We start from the raw sequence: 13,200 nt of genomic DNA, 5'->3' as shown, positions 1-13,200 counted from the left end.
AGGAACTGAATGAAGGCCCTGAGGCTGGAGGCTAGTGAGCTGAGGGTCAGTGATCAGACAGGTAGGCAAGGGTCGGGTCAGCTGAGGAGCTGAATCAAGGGCTTGGATGTGTTTCAAGTGGGATGGGAAGCCACTGGAGCCTGAAGCCTCCCTTGGTGGCCCTTGAGGGCCAGAATCCTGTGACCCTGTGGCAGAGGCAGACTGGTGGCAGGGGTGGGGGGGGTGGGAGGGGAGCTCAATCACATATAGTGGAGTCATATTTAATAGGAGCAAAGGCATGAAGTTCTAAAATCAACATGGAATGCAAAAATCACATGTTAGTCCTTAAGAATCCCCTATAGAACTTATTACAATTACAGTTTTGCATGTTCAATCTTTATAGTAATAGGCTTGTATGGATTATATGTAGTAACATATGGAATATAAAAAATCCTTCATTATAGAAAAGCACATATCCCAAATATCACTTAATATTGCTCTTAAACACATAAAAGGAAGAAGTCAAAGCAAGAATCAACTAGTGCCCATACATGTTTGCGTGAGACCCCCTGGAATAGATGCTATTGGTGCCCTGAGAAGATCCCCTTTCCCGGCTGGCACTCCTGCCTCCCAGCTGCTGGGATGTTGGCTGCTAACAATCACAGCTGCCCCCTTCTCTTGAGAATTGTCCTCAGCCAAATGGAATCCTCCCCCTCTCTCCCCCCAGCCCCTGCCAGTCCTGGGGACTGGCTGATGAGGGTACAATAGACAAGTCCCCTTGCCTCAATGTGAGACTGACTCTGGGGCAACCAAGCCAGTGCTCCCGGTGGGTCAGGCTAGGACTTCATCCTTCTGTGTCCCCACCCCACCCCACCCCTTTCTTTTCCTCACTTCTCTTCTCAGGGGAGCTCTGCTTCTAGGGAATCTGACCTAAGACCCTCCCTTGAAGTGCACGCCTAACAGGTGCCGAAGGCTGATGTCCATCGTCTTACTTAGTCCTCACAATAACTCTTGGGGGGACCTGCCCTACTCATGGTGAAACTCATTCTCTGAGAAGTGCCCCCTTCCTCATTTTATACATGGAGTTCCCATTAAGCTCTATGACCCACCTTTGCTGGCATAGCCCCCTGTGTCATAGACCAGAGTGGTAGAGTGTAGCCCCAGCTGGACCAGATTCTTCCTCCCAGGAGTTGGGAATTGGGACTGAAAGATGGCAGCTAGACTGAATGAGGTTAGGAGTGTCACATACACACTGATGTGTGAGCCATGCGGCAACCAGCTTTTGCCCCAGGCACCAGATAAACAGAAGGAGCCTGTCTGCAGAGGGAGAAAAATGAAGCAAGGATGGTGGGAAAGGAAATGAGAGGGGAGACGGGGAGGGAGTCTTGCCTGAATTTCTTGCGGCTTTATAAGGGTAGTGACAGGCTCACGTGCCCCTCTGCCTTGGGGTTTCAGGAGGTGCCCTGGTCTCCTCCTAAGACAGTCCTGATTTTACTGAAGCTAGTTTGAGATACATAAAAAGTGTTGGGTAAGCTGGGAGTTTTGTCCCCATTTTATAGGTGATGGGAAGAATGCTCAGGAAGGGTAATAGCTAGCTCATGGGAACACAGCCAGAAACTGGTGCAGCTAGAATTCACCGCAAGATCTGGCTCTTTCCAAGATCAGGCTCCTTCTACTGCCCACCTTGCCTTTCCAGTGCTCATGCCCGCCCACTGAGGACAGGGCTCTGGTATGTGGACGCTGCATCTCTGAGCATCTCAACTCTGGGCTGGCAAAAATTGCTTCCTTGGGCTCAGAGATTCTCAAGCTGCCTTGGAAGGTGGCAAAAGACGTCACCTCACCCTGGAACTTACAACTTTTTTGGGGGGGTGGTAATTATGTTAGTTTATCTGTTTATTTATTAACAGAGGTACTGGGGATTGAATCCAGGACCTTGTGTGTGCTAAACACGCACTTTACCATTGAGCTCTACTCTCCCTCTGAATCTGTTATTCTAACCTGGTATCCACAGACATCCTGTGAAAAAGTGCCCTGTGCTGAGCTTTGTAGCCAGGTTCAAAGTATGGCCCCAGAGCCCTGGACCCTCTCCCTGAGGATGACCTTGACCGCTGGCTGCTATGTAAGTGAGCCTCTGAGACCCTGCTGGCTAGGGGAAGGGTAGTTTGACCTGAACCGCCTTTCTTACCAGCATCACCCATCCCTTAAGAATCAGGCTGATGAAGAGCCAGCACTGAGCCTAAAGCAGGCATGATTAATCATTTCCTCCTCCACGCTGCTGCTACTGCATCCTGTGTCTGAGTCATTTCCTCATCCTTCGTACCCAACACGGTGCCCTGCACAAAATACTTATGGGGCACATTTGCTGAACGAATGGCATTGCATCTTACACTGTTGGGTGTTGTATCCACTTAGAACCCTTAAAGCAGCATGAGGATAGGGCCCAGTTTGACTCTGTGATGTGAGTAGGGCCAGAATGGTGCCGTTCAAGGGCGTGGACTCTGCAAACAATCAGGGGTCCTTGGCTTGAATTGCAGCTCTGCCTTTCTGGGCCTTAAAATCTTAGGCACATTAATCTTCCTCTCTGAGTCTCAGTTTCCTCATCTGTAAAATGGGGGTGGTAAGAATAACAACCTTCTGACCATGTAATTAGGAGGATTAAGTGAGATAATACACTTAAAATTCCATCACGGGCCTAACGCAAGGTAGGAGTTCAGTGAATATTCATTTTTTCCACTCTGGAATTTCCCACAGTGCCTGGCATATAGAAGACATTCAGTAAATGCTAGATCACCTTCAGGCCATCCTGGACCAAGCAGCCCTGGTCAAGCTACCAGCTGACAGCAATTGCATGAATGAGCCCAAGAGATACCAACAGAGTCCAGCCAAACTGTAGCATATAGACTCAGGAGCTAATAAATGATCGCTGGTGTAAACCCTAAGTTTTGAGGTAGTTGCTAAATTACTGGGTAAGTTACTAGCTCCTGAGACAAACACTGAAGTTCTTGGAAGGGCTGGGATGAAGTTGGTCTTTAGGAGCAACTGGAAGCAAAACTCTGTCCCTCGTCTTTGCTTTTTTCCCTGAACATTACCTTTTTTCTGTCAAAGCACATTGATTTTCTTCATGGATGTAGAGAGTATGACTGAGTTTTATACCTTGCGCCTTTAGCTAATGGAGAAAATCTGATTCTCCTTACCCTGAAAGTCCCTGGGAAAAGACTGGTTGACCCAGCTTGATCAGGCTTCCCTGGTGATGGGGTGGGGAGGGTGGGGTTACCAAGCGCATTCCAGATGACACACGGTGAGCATGGCGCTGTGCCCAAGCACTGTTCTAAGACTTAATGTCTGTTAACTGACCTCATCCCCCTAGCACAGCAATCCTATCAGAGCTGTTATCATCTCTGCTTTGAGGTGAGGAAGCAAAAAATGGAGGCACAGAGAGCTGAAGCAACTTGTCCAAGGTCACACAGCCAGAAAGAGGTGTGGCTGGGAGTCAAACCAAGACTGTCTGACTCCAGGGCCCACACTCTTATCAACCACACTGCTCGCCTCTTATATTGAGATCCCGGGGGGGGGGGGGGATCCAGAGGATAGAAGGGTGGGCAAGGTGGAGGCCCTTCAAGGAAGGAACTGGAAGGGAGGCCTCCAGGAGGCGTTGCTTACACTGCCTTCAGATCCCTATATGGCTGTTCTAGGCAGTGAGGGTGGAGGGTTTTGGGTGACCTTGGAAGATGAACTGATCACCACTGGGAGGTGGATTTCAGTTCAGGGGAAGGAACTTCTTCAGAGTCAGAGAGGTCTAAGGATGATATGGTAGCTTCTGGAAATGTGTGTACCTCGTTGCCAGAAGTTGGAGGTGCTTTATTGTCGGGGAATGTTTTGAGGGTTCCTGTTGTTCCTGTCTGGTCGGGTCCAGGCTGGCAGGGCAAACGGAAGGTGCTCGGTGGGTGGGAGGCTGGGCTGGGTCAGTGGTTCCCAGTTCTTTGGATCAATAAACCACCCCTTCCAAATGTTAGGAACTGATGTACAGTGGCTACTTTTTTTTTTTTTAATTTCACCAAGTCAGGACATAAAACAGCCCAAGCAGCCAGCTAAAGAAACCAAAAACAACTATCAGCCTCTTCACTACTTCGTAAAAGGGAGGCCACTTCCATATCAAAAAATCCAAAGGGACAATAGATTATTTATTGAAATAAACTATTCTTTCTCTCAAGTATGAGCAGTTGACAAAGTTACAGAAACATAACCATTAAAGGATATATTAAAAACCAAATTGAAGGCAGAATAACTGGGGAGTAACACTTTGTCTAACACGATTATGTGTTAATATGACTATTTTCTTGATACAAGATTGTCTCTTTGAGGATCCGGAATTGCTGGGACTACAGACTCATTTGGGGACTTAAAAAAATTCCACTCATTGTTGAAAAATCCCCTTTTAAATATTGAGGGAAATGGAAGCAATACCTTTCCTGCTGTTTCATTTTGCAGGCGGACTGAGGGAAATTGAGGAAAAAATAGCTCTGGGGTTCTCTAGCCTCTTTTCCTCTTCAGTTTCACTCCACCCCTCCAGGCCCTGTTCTCCGGGGTCTCGGGGGAGGAAGTGCCCAGGAAGGGGCTGCCTGAGGGGTGGGGAGGACCTGGCCAGCCAATGCTCAGCAATGTTCAAACTGTCATAGAGAGGTGTGGCTGCCCTAAACAAGCACTAAACCAGACACACTGTGTTGTTGCAGTGACTGGTTCTTTGAGTTCCTGAGAATCCCCTATGGCAGACTTGATTTAGCTGCTTTTATGAAAAGAAGTGCATGAATGAAGAAGGATTCTGTTTGGATTAATAATAGTAACAGTAGCCAATGTTTTACCAGCCCTTCCTTTGTCAGGCACCAGGCATGCATCATCTCATTGAATTCTTATGACAACCCTGCAAAATACTGACTGTGATGATTCCCATTTCACAGATGAGGAGACTGAGACTCAGGGAGGTTAATGCACAAGGTCACAGAGTGAACACCTGGCCCAACTGGGCCTCAAACGTATGATGAATGTGCATTAAGTTTTCACCCTTAACCACAGTGCCCTGTTCTTTATTTCCTCCTCCAAATGTGGAGTGGAATACTGGTGGCAGTGGGATATAGAGAAACAAGGCCCACATCTGCCTGTATCTCCCTAATGATCTGCTGTTTCCCAGCAGATGGATCGTCTCCAGTTACCCTATGAGTGTGACTTGTCTCCTTGGCTGGCGTGTAAATTCCCTGGGGGAGAGTCTTGTGCCCCCTTAAATGCCTGGCCTGGTGCAGTCCCAGGGGCTGAGAGTCCCTCCAGCCCAGCTCAGACTTAGGGGACAAGGTTGGGCCAGGCAGGAAGGGGCAGCTGGGGGGTTTTCTCAGGGTGAACTGGCCCTGCTCCTGCTGAGCTGGAAGTCAGCCTGAAAAGGCATTTCCCTGTCCCATCTTAATTCTGACTTCCTTGCAGAGTGAGCACAGCATTGGAAGATGGGCTGGGCTCTTCACTTCCCCCTGAAACCAAGTGTTCAAGGAGGAAGAGGAAACTTGGGGGTCCTTTCTTTTGGGGAGGAAGCAGCACTTTCTTATAAGATATCAGGATCAGGTTCTTCCCTCCTGGGAAGTGAATACACCCTCACAACTCCAGGGCTGATTGGTGCCCAGGGAAGAAATCTTGGCTTAGCTGGATGACCACCAGCTCTTCAGCCAGAGCTGTGTAATAGAAATACAATGTGAGTTACATATGAAATTGTAAATGTTCACTAGTAGCCACATTTTTTAAGAAGTAAAGAGAAACAAGTAAAATTAATTTTCATAACAAATTTTATATAACCCAGTATATCCAAAATTATATCATTGCAACATGTAATTAATATAAAAATTAATGAGGTCTTTCACTTTTTAATATGAAATCTTTGAAACCTGGTATGTATTTTATCCTTACAGAACAATTTGAATTAGCCACATATTGGTGCTTAGTAGCCACGTGTGGCCAGTGGCTATCATGTTGAACAGAGAAGATTTACACCATGGTTGCAAAGACGTGCAAGTCTCAAAATTTCTGCATCTTAAGATTGTCTTTGGAAGGACTTCAAGGTCATCTAATCAAGCCCCTCATATATAAGGAAATGACTTTCCTCAAGGAGACCCACTGCTCCTAGCAAAGATGAAGTCCACACTCGGGTGTCTGTGTCCTAGTGTCAGATAACTCCTCTATCCCAGCAGCGCCCTGCTAGTGGAGATGGGCTGCTGACAGCCTCCATCGTGGTGTAAGAGGTGAGAAAGACCCTGGAAGGAGGTAGACATCCTTTCCTCTGCCACCTTCTCCCGTTCTGAAGGGAACGTCTGGGCACAGAATGGGCAGGAATTCCTTTGACAACTCCTCACACTTGAACTTAGACTCAGACCCAACCCCTCCCTTCTGATTCTCCTCTTTTCTTTCCACGTATGTTGCTGCCTACAATGAACTAGACCCTGTGCCTGGTTGCAGATAAGACGGGCCAAACTCCCCGGGGGAAAGAGCAGGTAACTCTATCTGGGGCAACCAGGGCAGGCTTCCTGCTGGACAGAGAGCAGCGGTGGAACTGGGCTGGGGGGGAGTGGTGATTGAGGGGGCAGGGGATGAAGGGAAAGGGTATCCAAGCAGAGGGTCACAGTCTGAGAGAGCGGAGGTGTGTGAGAGCAGGTCTCCTATTTTTCAGGCAATAGCTGCTGTTACTCTTTCTCCTCCCCGCACCCTGGGTCCCAGGAGTTGCCATGGCTTCCCAAGAAAGAAGGGAGACTCTATTTTTTATATATTTGCCCCAGCTGAGGTCCTAGGAAGACCAGCACATGGTGGGTGCCCAGTGAATTGAGAGAAAAGAGGGAAGCAGATGAAGAGGACATTAGGTTGAGTCCAGACCAGATAGGCCAGGTTATACAGGGACCATTAAAGGGGGGCAGGAAGGGAGCTGGTGTGTCCTGAGCATCTCATCTTCAGAATCCCATTCACAACACCCATAGCGGGAGGTAGGCGATATTTCCTCTATTCGAGGCGGGAAAAATGAGGCTCAGAGAGGTCCAGTGACCTGCTGGGTTTAAGGCCCACTCTGTCTATTGCAAAAGCCAATCTTTCTAGGTTCTTTCTGGCACATCCTCACCTGGCTACTGCCAAGAACCCAGCAGGGACCAAGTTCTTGGCAGGCACCCCCGCCTTTGGGAAGGCCCGCTTCACTAGTTCCTGGTGAAGTAGAGGGTTCCTGGAAAAGCTTCCTGTAACAGTCACCACCCCTATTGGGCTCGGGGATACCCGGTCACCTCCCCACCCCCACCCCACTCCCTCCTCTAGGTGAGAATGGGAAGCAGTGGCAGAGTGGCTTGTTCAAGGTCATACAGTGAGGGGGTGGGTAGAGGTGGGATTGACCACTTCTGCCTCTGGGCGCTGACTCATGGCAGCTGCTGTGGGAAAGCCACATCCCATCTCTCAGCCTTGGCTTTCCCAGCCAGGCAATGGGTAGGATTGCTTTGGCATATCTGCCCGGGCCTGGAGCCAGGGGACTGGGAAAAAGCTGAGCACAGCGCATCACCAGGGCGCCTCACCCTTGCCCTCTTTCAGTGCCAGCAGCTCACATGGGGCATCCCTCCTCACGGGCATGAGACTTTCCAGTTCTTAGTGGGACCAGGCCAGGCTCTGATGTGGTTCAAATCCCCAGCACCCAGCACAGACAAGGGGACCAAGTCCTGCTCTGCCCCAAACTATATCAGTTTAGCATTCCAAGTCCTGCAGCCTGGGCACCCCTCAGTCCTGGCAAACCAGCACAGCTGATCACTGTAGCCCTGGCACCAAATTCGTAGCTGACTCTCAAGAAATATTCTAAGTGAATGAGCACAATCAAGAGACTCAGGAATAACCTATGAGCAGCAGTGCTGGGAGGGAGGCAGAATGTAGACTTCTGTATCCATTTTATAGATGAGGAACCGAGGCCCAGAGAGTTTAAACTTTCAGGATGCTTGTACCTATCTCAGACCCTTTCCTCAGCACCACATTTCCTCTAAACTGTCCCCTGAGTATTTGGAGTGGGTCTCTGGGGTGGGAGGCAGCTGGACATAGAGAAAGCATTCAGATTTTGCCCACCCTCAGCATGGGTAAAGGACAAGAGGAGAAGAGGGGCCACTCTATGTCAGTTCCACAGAGGAGAGCCTCGGTGCCCCCACTGGGCCTGGTGGGTTCAAACCTCGCTTCAGCCACTTCATCTGTGAGACCTTGAGCAAGTGGGTTGCTCCCTCAGCGTCAGTTTCCTCATCTGTAACACGGGTGTAAAATACGAATGCTCAGCATCTGAGGTGGTTTTTGCAAGGATTAAATGAGATGATGTGCCGAAAGCACTTAGCACAGAGCCTGGCACAGCAGGCACAAGTGGCAGCCGCTGTAATTGTTTCTTACTTGGCTCTGCGGGCATTGATTGGGTACTACTCACTGAGTGGTGGAGCCCTAGGAGCTGCCTTGGAGGACAAACATCCGATACCCCTCTAGCTGTGTGACCTCCGCAAATCCCATTACCTCTCTGTGCCCCCGTCTGTGTGTCTGTAACATGGAGCTTTACTCCATTCTGGGTGGTTGTGAGGATTAAGTGAGCTGACACGTATTTGGGTGGTGTAGCAGAGAACAGGCTCCGAATAAAGGAGCCGTCTTCCCTTCCCTGCCCCCAAGCCCACCTTAACCCTAAGAACCTTAGAGACACATATTATCATTCCCGTTTTACGGAAAAGGCAGCAGTAGCAGAAGGGACTCTGCGAACGCCTGTTTAGTGAGTAAGTGAATGAGTGAGTCGGGAGGGAGTGGGTGCGTGAACGAATGAACGGCGGAGTGCTGCGTGGGAACCTGCCCGAGAGCTGGGCCCCTCGGCTTCCTGGACCAGTCGGGCCGCCGCGGACCCCGCGCCGCTCCCGCCCGGCTGCTGGGGGTGCTGATGACTGGGCCGCGCGCTGGGAGACCTCGCATGAAAGGAGCCGCGAGCGCGCCGAGCGCGGCCCGGTAATTGGCGGCGGGGCGAGCGGCTGGCGGGCTTATCGGCCATCGCGGCCTCCCGGGCCGGCGGGAGGGCTCCCGCCGCCGCCGCCGCCGCCGCCCCGGGCAGAGGGCACGGCGGTTCCCACGCTCTGGCCCGGGCCGGGGGCGTTCTCGGGACGGCGTGGCCGCGCTCGCCACCGCGGCGGAGGCCGGGCTGTAATTAGGGTAATTGCGCGGCTCCCCGCCCGCGGCTTCTCGAGACCCCAGGCCCGCGGGGAGGGGCGGGGGCCGGGGGCGCCGCAACCCCTGGCGCGGCCCATTCCTCCAGACAAGTGAGTCAGCGGTCCTGGGCCGCCCGGGCCGAGAAGGGGCTCCTGGAGTCGGCTTTGTGGGGAAAGGAGGGAAGGGGAAAGGAGTATCCCTGATGAGCACCTACTGGATGCTGGTGGTTGACTAGGCGGTTCCGTTCCTGGGCAACACCGGGGAGCGTCAGGAACAGATGAGAACATCTGGACCGCTGAGGGCGGCTGGCCCAGAGAAGATGCTCAGAACACAGCACAGTGTCCTAATCCGCCCAGCACTCTAGCAGGTGAGCATTCGGAGGCCCAGAGGGGTTAAGTGACTGTGCCCAAGATTACACAGCCAGCACATCTATGCTTCTGGGAGGAGGGAATGAAGACTCCATGCTCCGCAAATGTTGGCTTTGCTTTCTCCAGTACTTTGATTTTATTGCACCCTGAGCCCCAACCCTAAAGCCCAGCCTTGATTTTTATGTTCTTGGCAGCGCTAATCATAACCCCAGATCTTTACCACTGATGCAAGCCACAGGGAGTCCTTCTGGAAAGGCAGTTAAAAAGAAATAATCCGATTTCAAGCTCTACTCCCTAATCCTAAACCCAACCCAAAATTTAACCCTTCTCTGCACTTAACACCAGATTAATCTTGACCTTGGCCCCTGCCCATACCTTCAAACTTGTCTCCCAATTAACCCTCACCAACCCTCCAACCCCCACACCCACCCCAGGTACCCTACATTTGGAAGTTCCACTTAAAGTCTCCAGCAGCTACTTCAAGGCTCTGGACCTTTGCACATGCTGCAACCTCAACCTGGGATATCATTTTCCCTGGGGTCACCTGGTAAACTCCTCTCACCTTTTAAGGTCCACTGCAAGCCCTTTTGCTGCCACCTTGTTCCCTGGCCACAATCTCCACAGACTCTGAGCTCTTACAGGGTAGGATCCAACTCTGCTGGGAAATTGAAAGTAGAACCAATTAACTGATTATGAATGAATGAGTGAATGAATGAATGAATGAGAGAATGAGGGAGTAAATTAATGAGTGAGAGAATGAATGCGTGAATGAGTTATTAAATAAACAAGTGAAGACCTACTCTGAGCCTCAATCCTTAACCCTCTCCCTAGCCTTTCCCAAGTAGAGAACAGTCGAAAGACCAAGGCATCCTGCAACCCCTCCCCTCAGATGCCCTGAGATTGTTAATTCTGTGTGTCTGTGTACATGTGTGCATATGCGTTTGAGCCTAGGACTTTGAATCAGACAAGCTTGGCGTCCACTCCTGGCCACAGTGTTTAACCGCTGGGTGACAGGAGCAAGTGACTTCACCTCTCTGGGCCTCTGTTTGCTGAAATAAAACATAGTAACAATAATAACACCCATCAAGGAGAATCGCCCTCCCTTAAGCCCCTTGCCTGTAGTTCAGGCAATTGTCTGTAGTTCAGTGCTGCGGGAACAGGGATGGAAGAAAAAGGGTGTGTGTGTGTGGGTATGTGTGTGTGTAAGAAACACAATCCTTCTTGAGGGCAAGAAACACCAGTGAGGGTAGGAGGCAGGGCCACAAGGAAAGGAGGCAGCCCCCTGGGTGGGGAGGGAGACTTCACAGAGGATGTGAGAATCAGTCGGAGTCTGCTGTTGGACAAGTCATGGCAGAGACAACTACATGTTCAAAGACACCAAGCCATGAACAAAGGGCTATTGCTGGGGGACAAAGTGGGGGGTGGTGGCAGAAATGGGAGCTGGTGAGGGTGGCAGTGCCTGGGGAAGGAAAGGCCTTGAGGGGCTTTTGGCTGTTGCACTTTTTCTTGTAGGCAATAGGGAGGCATGGCAGGTTTGGGCAGGGAGGGATGGTCAGATCCAGGCTTTAGAAACATCTCTCTGACCAGCAGTGTGGAGGATGGTATGGAGGCAGCCATAGTGGGAAGCAGGGAGGCCGGTTGGGAAGCTAGTGGGGGTACAGATGACATAAAATAATATTGGTGGTTAGTCAACCTTTACTGAGTGCCTGCCACACCACAGGTGCTGTTCTAAATGTATCCATGTTTTAATTCACTTAATCCCCACAACACCTCCACAAAGTGGGTGCTCTCATGACCGTCTAGAACTACCACCTAAGCATGAAACTCTCCTGCATTTCTCTTTGCCGGCCGGCACCTCCCCTCTGTCGGACCCATAGTCCAAAAGCACATTGGCTTCTCTGCGGTTGTCTAACAGGCATCTGAACCTTCACGTGTCTAAAAAAGATCTTCCCAATCTGCTCCTCTCTCTGTCTTCCCCATCTCAGTCCTTGCCATTGCTCAGGCTAAAAGCTTTGGAGTCATCCCTGTCTGCCCTGCACCCAAGCAGACTCCCACCCCTGACATCCTTCCTCTCATCCAATCTACCTGTGAATCTTCTCGATTCTGATTTCAGCACATATCCTCCATCTGACCCCTTCTCACCCACCTCCCCACTGTTGCCCACTGGGCTGGGCCTCACAGTTCCTTGCCTAGGTTACATCAGTGGTCCCATCTCTGACTGGTCACCCAGCCTCTGCCCTTCCTCCACCCCCTCCAGTCTATTCTTCACACAGCAACCAGTGCGACCTTAAAATATAAAGTCATATCAGGTCCCTGCTCTGCACAGAACTGCCCCATCTCCCTAGCATACAAGTCAAGGTCCTGACAAGAGCAGGTGGATCCCTCCAGGATCCCATTCCTCTTTCCCAGCTCCTTATCGGACTTCCATACTCTTCCTCCCTCCCTCTCCTCCGGTCACACCAGCTTCTACGCCAACCTCCAGCTCTCTAGATACCCGTTGTCCTCAGAGTTCTTGTCCTTGCTCTTCCCTCCACTGGAATGCCATCTCCCCAGCTAGAACATTGTAGGTGCTCAATAAATTGTTTTTGAAATTGAATGTGGAATCCTCATTTTACAGACGAGAAAACCGAGGCACTGAGAAGTTGAGAAACTTGCTCAAGATGGCACACTAGTCAGTGGTTAGGCTGGGATGGTGAGACCAGACTATGGGCAGTGACAGCAGTGAGGATAGAGAGGAGGGATGGATGAAAACGAGGACCCTCCAGATGGACTCAGGTGACCAGGTCCGGAGTCCGGGGGCTGACTGCTGCCCCAGGGGGTGAACTTGATATTGTGGGGCCTCTTGGGGTAGACTTGAAGGTTAAATCAGTCTGGAATTGAAAACACATTATATGGGGGGGGGGTTGGAAAAGCTAGCCCATGAATTTTTAATTCCCAGCAATTTTGCTGTCCTTCCTCACCCTTGGCACGGAGACGTCGATTGCTTTTCTAAGTGGAGATTTTGAAAGAGCAGAGCAGACATAACAGTTTCAAAATCCAGTGTTTCAACTGAAAGACTTACACATTTGAGAGGGATGAAGTGTTTATGAACCCCCCCCAAACAAAACAAAACAAAAAAAACCAACAAAACTTCCTTTTACATGTCAAGACCTGGAATCTGGCCAAGTTAGAGCATGGACTTTTCACTGTGAGCCCTGGAGGGAGGGAAGGTCAAAGGTAGGGTAGGGATTCTCAAATCTGACTGTGTGGCAGAATCACCGGGGCGCTTGTTCCAATGTGAACAGACCCACATTGTGTGGGTCCCAACCCCAGAGTTTGTGATTCCCTCAGCTCCTGGGTGGGGCCTGCGATTTTGCCTCTCTAACACGTTCCCGGGTGATGTTGATCACACTTTAAAGATACCTCCTCTCTAGCCACACAGGGCAGCCTCACAGAGCCACCCCCTCCAGGATGGAAATAGGAAGAGGGAAGACAACCAAGGGTTTCTGGGACCCGAGGAGATGAGGATGTAGAAATGCCCAGGACTGTGGGCTAGAGAGAGCCGGGGTGGGAGGAGAAGGTGAAGAAACTGGGGCCAGGAGCAGTCGTGGGCACCGGATGCCAGGGGACCTGCCCAGAGGACAAGTTGGATGTAAACATTAGC

Source organism: Vicugna pacos, chromosome 13, assembly GCF_048564905.1.
Source record: "Vicugna pacos chromosome 13, VicPac4, whole genome shotgun sequence".
Lineage (NCBI taxonomy): Eukaryota > Metazoa > Chordata > Mammalia > Artiodactyla > Camelidae > Vicugna > Vicugna pacos.
The sequence above is the reverse complement of the archived record's forward strand: the minus strand, read 5'-3'. Positions refer to the sequence as shown.